Genomic DNA, 15894 nt, shown 5'->3' on the forward strand with positions numbered 1-15894 from the left:
CGCCCACCGGTTGCGCGCGCCCCGCCCCTCCCTGAGAGCTACGCGGCGGCGCAGCACAGGCCTCGTGCGGTAACGGCATCCGGGCTGCCGTGGCGGGCGGCGTCCCGGTGCCTTCCTCAGGTGACTGGAGCCGCGGGGCCCGGCGGAGGGAAGGTGAGGCGGCCTTGCCCGCGGGCGGACACACGCACGATCAGTCCCCCTCGGCCTCCCCGGCCGGTCCGCGCCGCCTTTGAATCCCTCGTCGCTTCCTCTTCCCCCGGCGAAGTTAGCCCGGGGGCGCCGTCTGCCGGCGGCGGAGCGGAGGGGGGCGGGGAGGCCGCTCGGCGGAGCTCGGGGGTTCGCGGTGCTGCCCGGTGACCCCCGCCCCCCCACCCCCCGCGGGCCTCTCGGGGAGGCGGGCAGGCATATATGCGGGGCGCCGCCTCAGCGCTTGTCCCCAGAAAGCCGTGTCGCGGTCGGTGGTGGAGCCCCCGGGGCCGCGGCGGGCTGGCAGGAAGGGCGCTCTCACCTCCAGCCGCCAGCGGGAGGGAGGAAGCCGGTGAGGGGGGAGGACATGCTCGGGGCGCGCCCTCCCCTCCCCCCTCCCGCTCCGGAGCAGCAGGAGAGACCGGGGGTGACCCGGGGGGCTGTGGACTTGGGATCGGCCGGGTTAAAACAGCCTTGCTGGGTCGGTTTCGTACCGTTCCGCACGGGCGTCCGCGCTCGTTCGGTTCACGGTTAACAGCTGGGGGGGGGGGCGGGGGAAGCTGGTTTTTTGTTCAGGGTCGAGCACCGTAACATCATCGCTCGCTCGGTTAAGTGTGGGGCCGAGCCGAAGTGGACCCAGAGAAAATGACGCCCCTCATGTTAGTTAGGTAAGAATCCTTAGGAGTTAGTAAAGAATGAGGTGAAGAAAACTTCCTGACCCCATGTTGGGTGGGGAGCAGTGAGAATCAGTGTCCAGTCAAAAGCGGGTAAAGTTTTTCAAGAAGTGTTCATTTTCGAAAGCTTAACCTTGGTAGCTTTTATGATCACCCTTAACGATTTCTTAATAAGCACCGGGAAATCAATTGTTTGCTTTCAGCCTTTATCGAGGTCACAAAATCGATGGGAGAAGTAGTCCAAGAAGAAAAGTTTTGTTTGGTAATTTTCAGTCTTCGTTCCGTTCCATTCATATCTTGGTAGTAAATTGAGGCATATGCCATCGATCGACTGGCGCTTTTTAAGTCGTGGCCACGTAAGGTGCTTTCTCTGGGAAAACTGATCTGTAGGAATTGGCTACAGTAAATATAAGTGTTGATATCTCCACTGTATGTATAAGCACCAAGTTTTAAAGACTTGCCCCCTTCTCAAGCATTTTCTGTTTGTTTAGGCTTTCCTAGTGCCTACAGATTCATGTAAATAAGTTGCCACATTAGTGTATTGCTCTACTAAACACTGAGTGGCTGTTTATGCTGCTAGATTTCATATTTTGAGAACTGTGTTCCAGAGTTCAAGGTTTGATGTGATTATTATAAATAAATTCCTTCTCAGGAAAACTTGGGGGAAAAAAAGAATTAACAATGGTAATGTGGAAAAATGCATGGTCTCAATCCTAGAAAATCAAATGATTGTTTCACTACTAAGTAAATTGAAGGAAATTCTTGAGATTACTGAACATTTAACAAATCCGGCAGTTTGAAGACAATTTGACAGGCCTACAAGATTCTCACTTTAACCTGTCCCGGAAACAGTACTTAAAAATCTTCCTTTCAAAACTGATTCTGTTCTGTGCTGTCTCTCTTTGGTGGTATGTTAGGTAACATGCTCTCAGTAACTCAGACAAAAACCTTAACATCGTCCTATTTTTGTAGTCATTTTCTTAAAAAAAAAATCTTATCTTTGCATTTGTACACTGTTTTTAATTTCTGTTTCTGAACTGCTCCCTAGCTCTAACTGGGTTTTCTGCCTGGATGTTCCAGTGTGTTCTGTCTGTGCTGTTCTTAAAATAATACTTTGAACATATTGTTCACTGTTTAGAGACCAGTAATATCTTTCGTCTAGATGTCACAGTCTTTTAAGGGCTTATTTTTATTTTATGTGTTTTGCCTACATATAAGTGCATCATGTGATGTGGGTTCTGGGAACAGAACCGAGATCTCCTGCCAGAGCTCTTAACCATCTGTCCAACTCCAGAAAAAAAGCTACCTGTAAATTAACCAAAGTAGCAAAAGAAAGTTGTGTTAAGCCTGCCTGCCTTTCATTCGTTTTCTTCCTCCCTTCTTGCCCCTCTCCTTTCCTCCTTGTCTCTCCTGTCTTTTTTTCCTTCCTTCAGTTTTAGGATCACACCCAGGACTTCCAATAAGCCACTGAGGTATATCATCAGTCCCAAGTTCTATTTTTAAAAAAATGATTGGTTATTATATTTTTGTTTGTGTGTGAGTGTGTGTGTGTGTGAGAGAGAGAGAGAGAGAATGAGAATGTGTGTGTCTGTGTGTGTGAGTGTGTGTGTGTGAGAGAGAGAGAGAGAATGAGAATGTGTGTGTCTGTGTGTGTGTCTGTGTGTGCGCCCCCAAAAGGAGTCAGGACAACTTGGGGAGACTTGGTTTTCTGTCCCCCACATAGGTCCCATGCATTGATTTCAGGTAGTCAGGCTTGGCAGCAGGTACTTTTTACCTGAAAAGGCATCTTGACCACCAGCCAGAGTTATACTTTTTTATATATAATTAAACATTTAAAAATTGTGTGTATGTATATATGTATGTTGAGGGTGTGATATGTGCACATGCCTGCAGGTGCCTGAAAAGGGAGGCCAGAAGAGAGCGGCAGAGCCCCTGGAGCTGAGCTTACAGACAATTAAGAGTCTCCTGATGCAGGTGCTTGGAGTCAAATGTGGGTTCTTTGCCAGAACAGTACTTGAATTTAACTGGTGCCATCTTTCCAGCCACCAAACTTTAATTTTGATCCATGAGTAAAAGCCTGTCAAAGTTTTCTATTATGTTGAACTTTTTTTTTCCCGTTTGCCTCTCCTTCTTTTACCTTTTCAAGTTAGCATACAGAATGATAGGCTTTGTGATGGCATTTGCATATGTACTACTAAACATCCCCTTTCCCCAACTGCCTGCCTTCTTTCTTGCCCTTGTTTTTTATTTTATATAAATTTATGTCATGATATCATAGAACATATTTGCTGAAGCACTGGAATTTAGTCTTTTGTTTTTTAGATTGGGAAAGTGAAATCCATGCAAATAACCACTAAAATTTACACATTTTGATATTGGGTAGAGCTGTGACTCAAACTTCATCTCCTTCAAATATCATGTGTTCTTTACGGTACCATATTATTCCCTTGTACAATGTATAGCATTTGCTTCATGTTATTTGTTTTGTACACTCTTAACATAGATCCGGTGCTTTCTTATTTTGAGGTGAGCTCTTAAACTATTGTTCTCATATTGTTGCTGGCATTGTGATCTATGTCTGTCTTCCTGACTCAGCCTCCTGAGGAGCTGGGATCCTGGCATCTGACATTTTACTTTGTATTTTTCAATCTCTGTGCATTAGTAGCACTAATGAAGTCTATTGTCTTTGTAGTTTTCTGTGTTCTCCTAATAAGTGTATGGTGGTGCTGGGAGTGTAGCTCTGTGCGGGACAGAGGGCTGCTGTAAAGGCAGGTTGGATCCTCAGCACTGAAGGGAGAAGAAAATGGATGGCTGCCTTACAGGTTTTACTGTTGGAATTTGTTTTCCTTGGCTCATTTGGTAAAAATAATGACTCTTTGGTGGACATTGCAAGGAGTTCGTAATGGTTTGGTGGACGCTGGGAGGGTATATCATGAAACTAAATGTAGTGCTCCAGCTCAATGTTCTGTCTCCGTGAGGGTTAACTAGTAACACTTTACGTTTTGTTCGTCTGTCAAGAATCAGCAGTGCAGTCTGCTTGTTCAGCACATTTTAAAAATCACTTTCCATTTTGTAGAGTTAGAGCGTGTGCGTGTGTAAAACTAAAGTTTGTTACTAGAAGCAGTGTTGGGTCACCTATAACAAGAGTTCAGTGGTACAAGGCAGCACAGAAAACTGCCAGGTAAAATTTCTCTAAGGAGATTGAGTCCTTCCTTCTCTTTTGTTTTTGTTTTGTTTTGTTGGAGACAGGGTCTCTGTGCAGCCCTGGTTGAGCTGGAACTTCCTAGGTAGGTCAGGGCTGGCCTGAAACTCACAAAGAAAAGATCTCCTGCCTCTCTTTCATCTATGTGTTGGTTGGTTAGTATGGCTGCTTTTTTTTTTTTTTAATAAATTTCCATATCCTGGAATCAGATTGAGGCACAAAAATTGCAGGTTTGAGGTCACCTTGGCCAGTCTTGTCTTAAAAACAAAACAATAGCTGGGCGTGGTGGTGCACGCTTTTAATCCCAGCACTCGGGAGGCGGAGGCAGGCATATCGCTGTGGCCAGCCTGGTTTACAAAGCGAGTCCAGGACAGCCAAGGCTACACAGAGAGACCCTGGCTTGAAAAAAAACCCCAAAAATCAACCCACACCCCAAATATTACAAGTTAAAAAAAATCTGTTGAAATGCTTTTATTTATGAAATTGTCTTTCGTGATTGGCAAATTGTACAGAAATATGATATGGGTGATGTCAGCTTTTCTTCAGATGAATGAGTTGTGTAGAGTTAGTGAATATCATTGAGAATATGTGGGAAATGTGTTTCTTTCAGGCTGGTCTTGAACTCACTCTGTAGCTGAAGGTGACATTGAATTCCTGATCTTCTGCCTTCGAGTCTAGTAAACATGGGCCATCTTGCTTTGCGTGTGCAGTGCTGGGTCATAAACTCAGGGTTTTGTTCTTTTGAGGCAGACATTCTACCAACTGAGCCATATCATTCATTAGCCTGGGTTTTTTTTTTTTTTTAAAGAATAAATGCTTCTTTAAGTGTTTTTCTTTTCCTTAGTCAGTTTTCTAAAACTTTTACACATATTTCTAAATCGTGTTGCTATGTAGAGCAACTCAAGTAATAGGTAGAATAATTTGATACAGTGTGGCACTTTAAAGCATTCCCGCTCTATTAACAGGGCATTGGAATTTTTTCTTTTAGAAATGCTTCATTTTCAGAGGTTACACATTTTGGAAAAAATTTTTAAAGTGATTTTTGATTATTTGTTTGCTAAACCCATGTTTGCTTTCCATTGTTTTGATAAATATCATGGCAGCTTGGAGAGAAAGGGCATATTTGTTTTACGTGTCCTGATCACAGCCTTTCGTTGAGGACGGTCAGGACAAAAATGGAAACAGGAGGCAGAAGCCATGGGGGACGCTGCAGCTGACTTTCTCTCTATGCCATTTGCTAATCTTGATTTTAAAAAAAATTAAATCAACTAATATCTGTATAGTTTTGCTCCCTGCCCCCTCTGGACCCTGTAAAAAATGTGTATGGATGTTTTGCCTGCATGTGTTCATAGCATATATATCCATTGCCTAGGGAGGTTAGAAGAAGATACTAGATCTTCAGGAACTGGAGGAACAGGCAGTGCTCTTGACTACTGAAGCATCTCTCTAGCTTTTATTTTTAGGTTTACAGATGTTTGTTTTGACTGTTTATTTTACCACATCCATGTAGTGCCTGCAGAGGCCAGAAGAGGGCATCAGATCCTTTGGGACCAGAGTTACAAATGGTTTTTGCTGCCCTCTGGGCTCTAGGACCCAAACTAGGGTCATCTGGAAGAGCAGCCAGTGCTTTTAACTGCCATCTCTCCATTCCCCTCATATTGCTTTCTTACACATTTCAGGACCACCTGCCCAGGGTGGCTGTGCTCAGAGTAGACTAGCCTCCCACATCAGTAATTACTTAATCAAGAAAATGTTCATAGATGTGCCCAATTTGATGGAAGTGCTTCTTTGAGTGAGACTTCCTTTTCCTGGTGACTCTAGTTTGGGTCAAATTGACCACAATTAACCAACAGTGTGTGTGTGTGTGTGTGTGTGTGTGTGTGTGTGTGTGTATGTATGTATGTGTATGTATCTGTGTGTCTGTGTGTCTCACATGCATGCATAGTACCTGAAGAGGCCAGAAGAGCATGTCAGATCCACTGTAGCTGGAGTTACAAGCAGTTGTAAGCTACCTGGGTTTTGTGCTGGGACCTGAACTCTGGCACAGTTCAGAATAGAATGCGTTCTTAACTGATGAGCAAGATCTTTTCTGTAAGGCTTCAAACTGTTCCCTTTTGATAAATTCCACTTGTATTTAATTTAAAATCCCAACTTAAAAAAGTATTTTTTTAAAAGTATTTTTAAATTTGCTTCATTATAGAGTTCATCGGTGTATCTCAATGAATTTCTATATTGCCTGGATCGAGATACAGAATATTTCCAGTGCTTTATAAAGCTCAATTTTGCAACTTTCCAATCAATACCATCTATACTGTTTCTATTGTTAGGACCACTACCATCATAAGTTAATTTTTGCTTCCTTCAACTTAATCTAAGTAGAAATACACAATATATAATATTGTTGATGGCTCCATTTACATACCGTGCGTCTTAGTGGGTGCTGCGAACCAAACATGCATCCTGTGGAAGACTCTGGCACCATTGAGCCATCTGTTCATCTTTTTTACATTTTATTTATTTACCTTTTTGAGACAAGGTCTCACTATGTAGCTCCTGTTTGTCTGGAACTTGGTTCCAGGCTGGCCTCAAACTCATAAAAATTTGAGCTCTGTCTCCTGAGTGCTAGGATTAAAAACCTATACTACCATGTAATACCAGCCTCTGTTTATTAAAATGTATTATAAGGTTTTTAAAAATTATTTTTTACATGCATTGGTGTTTTGCCTGCGTGCATGTCTGTGTGAGGGTGTTGGATCCTGGAGTTATAGTCAGTTGTGAACTGCCATGTGGGTGCTAGGAGTCAAATCCCAGTCCTCTGAAAGAGCAGTCAGCACTCCCAATCGCAGAGCCATCTCTTCAGCCTGTATTTTAATTTTTATTGACAGCAAGCATACATATGTACAGCTGCAGTATGACAGTTTAATACATGTATATAATGAATAGGGGTAAGACTATGGAAATAAGCATCTGCCAACTTACATATTTATCTTTTGTGTGTGTGTGTTGGAAACATTGCAAGATTTTTCTAGAAGCTATTCAGTTATTGCCAACCATAGTTATATGTTTTCTTTCCTTTTGTGTGTGTGTGTGTGTGTGTGTGTGTGTGTGTGTGTGTGTGTTGAGACAGAGTTTCTCTGTGTAGCCTTGGCTGTCTTAGATTTGGTTTGTAGACCTGGCTGGCCTCAAACTCACAGAGATCCACCTGCCTCTGCCTCCCAGAGTGCTGGGCTTGCAGGCATGTGCCACCACACGTGGCACTTTTGACTTTTTTTAATCATGAAGAGATGTTGAAACTTATCACATACCTTTTATGTGCCTAGACAAGTGACCCTATGATTGTTAATATTATTTCCCGGGCGGTGGTGGTGCACACCTTTAATCTCAGCACTGGGGAGGCAGAGACAGGTGGATTGCTGTGCTGGGCATGGTGGTGCATGCTTTTAATCCCAGCACTGGGGAGGCAGAGGCTGGAGGATCAATGTAAGTTTGAGGCCAGCCTGCTCTACAAAGGGAGTTCAGGACAGCCAAGGCTACACAGAGAAACTTTGTCTCAAAAAGCCAAAATAAATAAATGAAATGCTGTGCTGGGCATGGTGGTGCATGCTTTTAATCCCAGCACTGGGGAGGCAGAGGCCGGAGGATCAATGTAAGTTTGAGGCCAACCTGGTCTACAAAGAGAGTCCAGGACAGCCAAGGCTACACAGAGAAACCCTGTCTGAAGAAACCATAAATAAATAAATAAATAAATAAATAAATAAATAAATTCCTGTGTTTGAAGTCAAATCCAGGGCCTTAAGCATGCTAGGCAACTACTCTGCCATGGAGCTGTGTAAGTCTAGGTTTCAATCACATCTGTAGTGTCTCCTTCATTTTGTTGGCTTTTTAGTCTTTCCTTTTACTAGTTAGATTTGCTCTTTGCTAGTTCTCTTCCTCTTCCTTCTCCTCCTCCTCCTCCCACTCCTCCCACCTACCCCCTCTGAGACAGGGTTCCTCTGTGTAGCTTGCCTGCCCTGGGCTTACTTTGTAGACCAGGCTGGCCTCGAACTCACAGAGATCCACGTGCCTCTGCCTCCCAAGTGCTGGGATTACAGGTGTGCACCACCATGCCCAGCTCTTTGTTAATTCTTTAAATTGCATACATATTTGAAATCTATTTAAATTTCCTTTAAAAAGATTTGTTTCATATGTGTGAGTGTTTCGCCTACAAGTATATACATGCACCATGTGCCTGGTACCTTTGTTAGAAGAAAGAGTCAGATCCCTGGAACTGGAGCTATGAATGATTGTGAGCCACCATGCTGGGGTTGGGAACCAAGTCTGTGTCTTCTGCAAGAGCAAAGTGGCCTCACTGCTGAGACCTCTCTAGCCCCTGAAATCTATTTTTGTTGATGTAGGTTGGCACTTACTGCTATAAACATTGCTCTTTTGTGTTTAAAAATATTTGTATGTGTATGAATGTTTGCTGCATGTATGCATGTGCATTGTGTGTGTGTCTGATGTCTCTGAACCAGAAGAGGGTGTCAGGTTCCCTGGAACTGGTATTAAAAGTAATGTGAGCTGCTGTGTGGGTACTTTGAACCAAACCTGTGTCTTCTTTAAGAGCAGCAAGTAGTCTTAACTGCTGAGCCATTTCTCCAGCTCCAGAGTTTCCCTTACTTTTATTTATGTGTATGTGTTTGTGAGTGAGTGCAGCATATGCTCAGGCTCCCCAGAGAGCCCAGGAGGTGTTGGCTATCTCGGAACTGGGGCCTGCCAAGGGAACAAGTGCTCTTAATGACTGTGCTCTTTCTCCAGCCCCACATTATTATTTTTGATTAAAAATATTATTGTGTGCATGTTTGTTGTGTGTGGGCGTGTGTTTGTCATATTGTATGTGAGAGGTCAGAGAATAATAGCCTTTGTGCAGTTGGTTCTTTTCTTTTACTTCTACGAGGGTTCCTGGAATTGATCAGATTGTTGGGTTTTTACAGCAAGAGCTTTTATCTGATGAGCCTTTTCTTTTTTTCTTTTTTCTTTTTTTTTTTTTCAGATTTTTCTCTGTTGTCTTTTGTTTGCTTTTGTTTTGGTACTGGAGATTGAACCACTAAGGGTCTACTCTATTGCTGAGCTAATGATTATATCCCTCAGTCCTAGCTCTGTGTTAGATAGTTTGACTACTAAATGCTTGGGGAAAGGTTTTTTTTTTAATTTAAAAAATTATTATTATTATTATGAGTAAGTTTTCTGTTTCCCCTTCCCTTCTTCTAAACACACAGACTGTGAATGCTTGCTTACTTAATGGTCTCTATGTCTGGAAGTCTTTATTCTTTTCTTTTGTTTGTGATCTAAGTTTCAATAGACCTATCTTTTGGGGCTGGAGAGATAGCTCAGAGGTTAAAGACACTGACTGCTCTTCCAGAGGTCCTGAGTTCAATTCCCAGCAACCACAGGGTGGCTCACAACCATCTATAGTGTGATCTGATGCTTTCTGGCTTTCAGGTGTACATGCAGGCAGAGCACTGTATACATAATAATAAATAAATCTTTTTTTTTTTAAAAAAAGACCTATCTTCAAGCTAAGATAGTCTTTCAATTGTTTCTTCTATTGAAATTCTTCTATTGAATTCTCATCTATATTTTATTGAGTTTTTAATACCAAAATTTGAGGCACTGCTTACCTATATGCTAGGCAAGTGTCCTACCACTGAACTACATTCTCTAGCCCTGTTTATCCCCTCAAGACAGGGTTTCTCTGTGTAGCCTTGGCTGTCCTGGACTAGCTTTGTAGACCAGGCTGGCCTCAAACCTCAGAGATCTGCCTGCCTCTGCCTCCTGAGTGCAGGGATTAAAGGTTTGAGCCGCTGCTGCCTGCCTTAGCCCTGGTTTTTTTTTTTTTTTTTTTAATGATTTTTTTTTTGCTGAAGTTTTTACTCATTAAATAGATTAAAAAATTTTTTTAAACAAATTGTTTGATTCATTTTATTTGGCTCTTTTAAAAAAAAAGGTTTTTGTAAGCTGGGCATGGTAATGCATGCCTTTAATCCTAGCACTCAGGGAGGCAGAGTCAGGTGAATCTCTGTGAGTTCAAGGCCAGCCTGGTTTACAAAGGGAGTCCGCAACAGCCAAGGCTACACAGAGAAACCCTGTCTTGGAAAGCATAAAAAGGGTTTTGTGTTAATTTAGAAGTGTCTTGTTAACATATTTCTTTATGTTTCTTGTGTCCGTATGTTGGTATTTTGTGCATCTGGTAGGTTAGTTGCCTCTGCCAATTTCATTAAGAGTGGCTTTCATAGTAAAACATTCTGTTGGCAGTGTTTCCTAGTTTTGTTTGGATAGACTGTGTTGGCTTTGGTTCCAGGTGGATACTTTAGCACGGTATTTGTGTAGTTTCTTCAGTTATAATTAGTTTGAGAATGTCTGTAGATATCTTGGGAACTCTAAGCTTAAGGGATTGTAGGACTGCACCACCAGCTAGAATGTAGCTTCCGTAAGCAGGTGGGTGTGCTGGCTGTCCTTAGTGCAGTACATCTAGTAGTTCGTATGGACTTTTCACTGATCATGTGAAGGCAAGAATACCCCGGGGGCTTCATGATACAGCACTGCAACACGGTGTGTAGTGTCTGCCAGTGTGAGTGCTGTCTGGTAACTAAGGCTGGCCAGTGGGTAAAGATGGAGCGTGTATCTGTAGGACCACTGCTCAGGGAATTCTGCCCACTTGCTTCCCAGGGCTGGGCTTGGGTGGATGGGGCAGCTTCTTAGCCTGTTTTCTGATCCACAAAGTGGAGGCAGAGAGAACTGGGAATGACTTTGAAACTTCAAAGATTGCCATCATACCTCTCTCTAAAGACCACACCTCCTAATCCTGCTCAAACAGTTCTACCAAGTGTAACCAAGCATTCAAATCTATGGGGTTATGAAGGCCATTCGCATTCAACCACCACAACTGAGTTCCTGTTTTTATGCTCTGCAGTGTCTTTTATACCATGACTATACTTCACCAGTACCGCAAATACTCCAGTCAAGTAGTTGTATTTTGCTTGTTTTGGTTCTTTCTGTGTAAGGAAAGTAAGCCAGGCACTGTCTACTCAGTCATCTTGGTTAAATTATCTTATTGTTAAACCATAGGCTTAGAGAGTAGGGAAAGCATGACGTTGAAGAAATAAATCACTGAATATAATAAATCCTTATTTTCTTTGCTTTGTCATGTAAGTGCAGAACCCAAGAGGCTCATATACTTTTCCCCCCGTGACAAGGTTTCTCTGTGTAGCCTTGGCTGTCCTGTACTTGCTTTGTAGACCAGGCTGGCCTTGAACTCACAGCAATTCACCTGCCTCTGCCTCCCAAGTGCTGGGATAAAAGGCGTGTGCTCCCACACTCGGCAAGGCTCATATACTTTTAAGAATGGAGAAGAAAGGGGAGCTTAGGACAGTGGAATATACTTGAACGCTCATGTACTTGGGAGGACAGTCGTGAGTTTTGTGGTAGCCTGGGTTACATAATGGGATTCTATCTTAAAAAGAAAAAAAATCCAAGAAAAGGAAGCTAGAGGCTGTGGTCCTTGCCTGTAATCCTAGCTGCTTAAGAAGCTGCCAAATCTGTGGATACCAAAATCCTTGGATCCAAGTTCTTTTTTTTAAAAAGATGTATTTATTTGTGTGTATGAGTGTTTTGTCTGCATGTGCATTTATTTGCACAACAGAAGAAGGTACCAGATCCCATGGGACTACAGTTATAGACAGTAGTGAGCCACCATGTGGGTGCTGGGAATTGAACTCGGGACCTCTGGGAGACCAGCCAGTGTTCTTACATTTGAGGTCAAACATAAAACTTATGTAGTGAGGTGGAAACTGGGAGATGGAGTTTTAAAGCCTCAAAGTACAGGATCAAATTCATGTTTTGTTTTGTTGTATTTGCTATGCAAACCCAAGGCTTCTTAAAGTCTCAGAGTACTGTTTTGAAATACCAAAGATCTAAGAACTGACTCTTAGAACTCAGTGAGAATTTGTACATATTTTATTACTTGTATATTCCTGGTTGAACTCTGGTTGAGAACAAGGGTTCTTACAGTGCCTACAAAAGCAGCAGTATGTATACATAGGCAAAACAAAGAGAAACAGAGTCCCGGTGCTGTATTTAGTAGCTTCTAATGAGTGCATTTTGCTATCTTCAGAGGAAAGAATGGACAGAACCCTCCTCCCACACAAGCACCATCACAGTGTGCGGAGGAGCTGCAAGCACAGCAGAGTGTCACCAGTACGGCTTCAGTAGCTGACGCTGTAGTGGCTCTTCACAGTAGTTTTCAGGATCCACTATGTAGCTCAGTTTGGCCTTGAACTTGTGAGATCCTTTTCTTGCTGAGGTCCTAAATGTTGCGTTTATAGGTATGTACCTTGATACCTGGCTCAAATAATTTTCTTTTTTAAAAACATATTTATTTATATATTATGTATACACACTCTCCCTGTGTGTACAGCTGCAGGCCAGAGAGGGCATCAGGTCACATTATAGGTCCTGGGAATGGAACTCAGGACCTCTGGAAGAGCAGTCAGTGCCCTTAACCTCTGAGCCATCTTTCCAGCCCTGAAATAATTTTCTAATGAAACTATCCCTCTTCATAGTTGACACTCATACCTGTAGGAATGAGTTGGTTTTAGATAAGCTGCTAAAGGCTTAGTTAGACTGCCAGGCAGTGAATGCATCCCTACACCTATCTGTGTACATGTGTGTGTGTGTACACACACACACACACACACACACACACACACACACCTGCACTTTATCCAGTATCTGAATTAATGTGAGTCATAAATCAGCAGAAGAGACAGCAATGCCTCTTTATAGAAGACGGTGTTTTCAGGGAATGGTGAAATGGCTCAGCAAATAAAGGTGCTTGCCATCAAGCTGGATGACCTAAGTTCACATCTTAGAACTCAAATAGCAGAAGCAGGGAACTGACTCCCTACAAGATGTTTTCTGATCCTACCCTTGTACCATGAAGCTTGCTTCATTTCTCCCAATTAAAAAAGAAAATATACTAGGGATAGTATTTTTAGGTGAGCCCCAATGTTAGAAATTGTGGACAGCCCAGGGAGGGTACCACCAGCAGCAGCGTGGCTGTGGCTGCTGCCACAGAGGGAACTGAAGGAGTAGAGGTCAGAGACATGTGTACTGTGAGGAGAGCTAGTACAGCGCTGGGCATCAGAGTAGGTAGCAGTTCTCTTGAAAGAGTGGGGACACTTGGTGATACCCACTTTATTTGGATATGAAGTAAATACAAATGTATGTCAGACTTAACCTCGCAAGCTTTCCATGGCCTGGCTTGTGTGCATATTACTTTTAAAAAATTCCCTGGAAATTATTTTCCTCCTGTATTGTTTCCAAAGCTCTGAGTGTTTGTTTGGTTTTGTTTGTTTGTTTAAGAGAGTGTGTTATCTCAAAAGATAGAACAATATTATGGCTGATTTTGATTGCAAGGTTGCCCAGGACCAGATGGGAGGGTCTGCATCCTGTTTTTGCTTTGCAGCCTAGACTGGTGGACCCTGGTTGTAAAAAATAAACTATCTTAGGAAACAAGTGCCACTTTAAATTTTTATATAACATTTTACATGACATTTCCTGTAATGTTATGTAAAAAAAATTATCCAAGGTTTTTGTTTGTTTTGTTTTTTTCTTTTTTGAGACAGGGTTTCTCTTCCTAGTCCTGGCAGTCCTGTCCCAGCTTTGCTAATCAGGCTGGCCTCTAACTCACAGAGATCTACCTTCCTTTGTCTCCTGAGTGTAGGCATAAGGTTATTGTGTGATTCAAATTCTGACTTCTGTACCCCTATATCTGGTTGCAATGTTAGAATCACCTGATTCAGTATTGTGTAAACACTGCTTCCCACTTGTCTCCTTACAGCCAATCGTTGAACAGGGAAGAGAATAGGGCTGTACTTCCTGCCAGCCAGGGGTGGAGGAGTTAGAGGAGGAAGTAGGGGATTTAGCCATGGGCAGAGCTCCAGAGACATCAGGAGAAGAAACGAGTAGAAAAGCTTCAAAGTGTAAGTATCTTTGTGATATAGGCTGGGAGGAAGTCAAATTAGCTTAGAGGGTTAAGAATAGAGTAATAACTGCTCAATTATTGTGTTGTGAAGCTTATTATTAAACAAATATAAAAGAATATCAATTATTTGTATGATAGCTGGGTTAAGAGAGAAACTGAGAAACAAATATAGTTTCATGAAAATAACTTTAACACCTGAGTGCTGGGATTAAAGTGATGCACCACCATGCCTGGCTTTATCCAAGGTTTTGAAATAAAATTTTACACCTTTTCCCATAAAGCAGCTGAAATTATAATACCAAAATGTAGAAGCATCTCAGATGCTTCTGATAGTGAAATGTATATACATACTATGGAATATTATTCAGCATTAAAGAGGAATGAAATATTGATTCATGTTACAACATTATTGAACTTTAAAACATTGTGCTGTGAAAGACCTAGCACCAGGCTGGAGAGATGGTTCAAGATTAAGTACACCTCCAAAGGAATCTTCTAGGTTCAGTTTCCAGCCCTAAATGGTGTCTCAAAACTACAGCCCTATGCTCAGTGACGAGAGGCTTTGTCCGGGTCAATGGTTCTTTTGTTTAGGTCGGCATGCCTGGTGGTTTCATCACCTTCATTAGCAGGTCAAAATGCAAATCTTTGTGAAACCTTGACCAAAAAGAGTATCGCCCTGGAAGAGGTACCCAGTGACACCACTGAGAGTGTGAAGGCCAAGATCCAGGATAAAGAAGGCTCATTTTTGCCAGCAAGCAACTGGAAGATGGCCACACCCTTTCTGACTACAACATCCAGAAAGTGTTGACCCAGCACCTGGTCCTCCATCTAAGGGGTGGCATGCAGATCTTCATGAAGACCCTGATGGCAAGACCATCACCCTGGAGATGGAGCCCAGTGACATTTTCGAGAACATGAAGGCCAAGATTCAGAATAAAGAAGGCATTCCCCCTCTGACCAGCAGAGGCTCATCTTTGGCGGCAAGCAGCTGGAAGATGGCCATGCCCTTTCTGATTACATCCAGAAAGAGTTGACCATGGACTTGGTCCTCCGTCTGAGGGGTGGCTATTATTAATTCTTCAGTCTGCATTCCCAGTGGGCAGTGATGGCATCACACTGTACTCTAGCCATTTGCCCCAGTTTAAGTTTAGAAATTATAAGTTTCAATAATATCTGAACTTCTGTTTAAAATGTTAATAAAGGCTTTGTTGCATGGTAAACAAAACAAAACTACAACCCTAGTTCCAAGGATCCAACATCCTCTTCTGACCTCCACAGGCCTTACGCACACACATTATATACAAACATACCTGCAGGCATAACACACATACATATAAGAAATAAAATAAAAATTAGGAGAAAAGCCACCAAAACTACATTGTTTGACATGTGCTTTAACTTAGATGGACCTTGAAAACTATTTTTTTTTAAACCCATACATAATATATGATTCTGTTTGGTGAAGCTTCCAACAGATGTAGACATGATGGTTCTATAGCTTTCTGACTATACTAAAAATCATACTTTATATTTTATTTATTTTAAATATGTTTTTGTTTATTTACATGTCTATATATGACTGTGTGCATGTGTATGGAGCCCAGAAGAGGGTATTGGGTATCCTATAACTGTCTTTCTATTCCTTTTGAGGCAAGGTCTTTCCCTGAACCTGGGGCTTGTGTTTCCTTATCTAGGCTGGAAGCAACCAAGTCAGAATTGGAATTACAGGCATGTGTGGGATGCCCAGCTTATTATGTGGGTGCTGGGATGCTCAGGATTACACAGCAAGTGCTTATAACAAAAGAGCTCAT

At 42.4% G+C, this 15894-nt stretch overlaps 1 protein-coding gene across 4 annotated transcripts in view; it reads left to right on the top strand.

The window, feature by feature from the left end:
- The first annotated feature begins 11 nt into the window (after positions 1-11).
- Positions 12-15894, top strand: part of NCK1 (NCK adaptor protein 1) — a 48147-nt gene continuing 32264 nt past the window's right edge. Inside the window, exon 1 of one of the 4 annotated variants that reach the window (XM_084752367.1) lies at positions 12-153. The gene's annotated coding sequence lies outside the window, so the exon portion shown is untranslated. Of the gene's footprint in view, positions 154-13939; positions 14082-15894 lie in introns of those variants that run through there. The other 3 variants (XM_084752371.1, XM_084752368.1, XM_084752369.1) reach the window with 3 other exon arrangements.

This window comes from Acomys minous (genome assembly GCF_964271855.1).
Source record: "Acomys minous genome assembly, chromosome: 13".
NCBI classification, from domain to species: Eukaryota; Metazoa; Chordata; class Mammalia; order Rodentia; family Muridae; genus Acomys; species Acomys minous.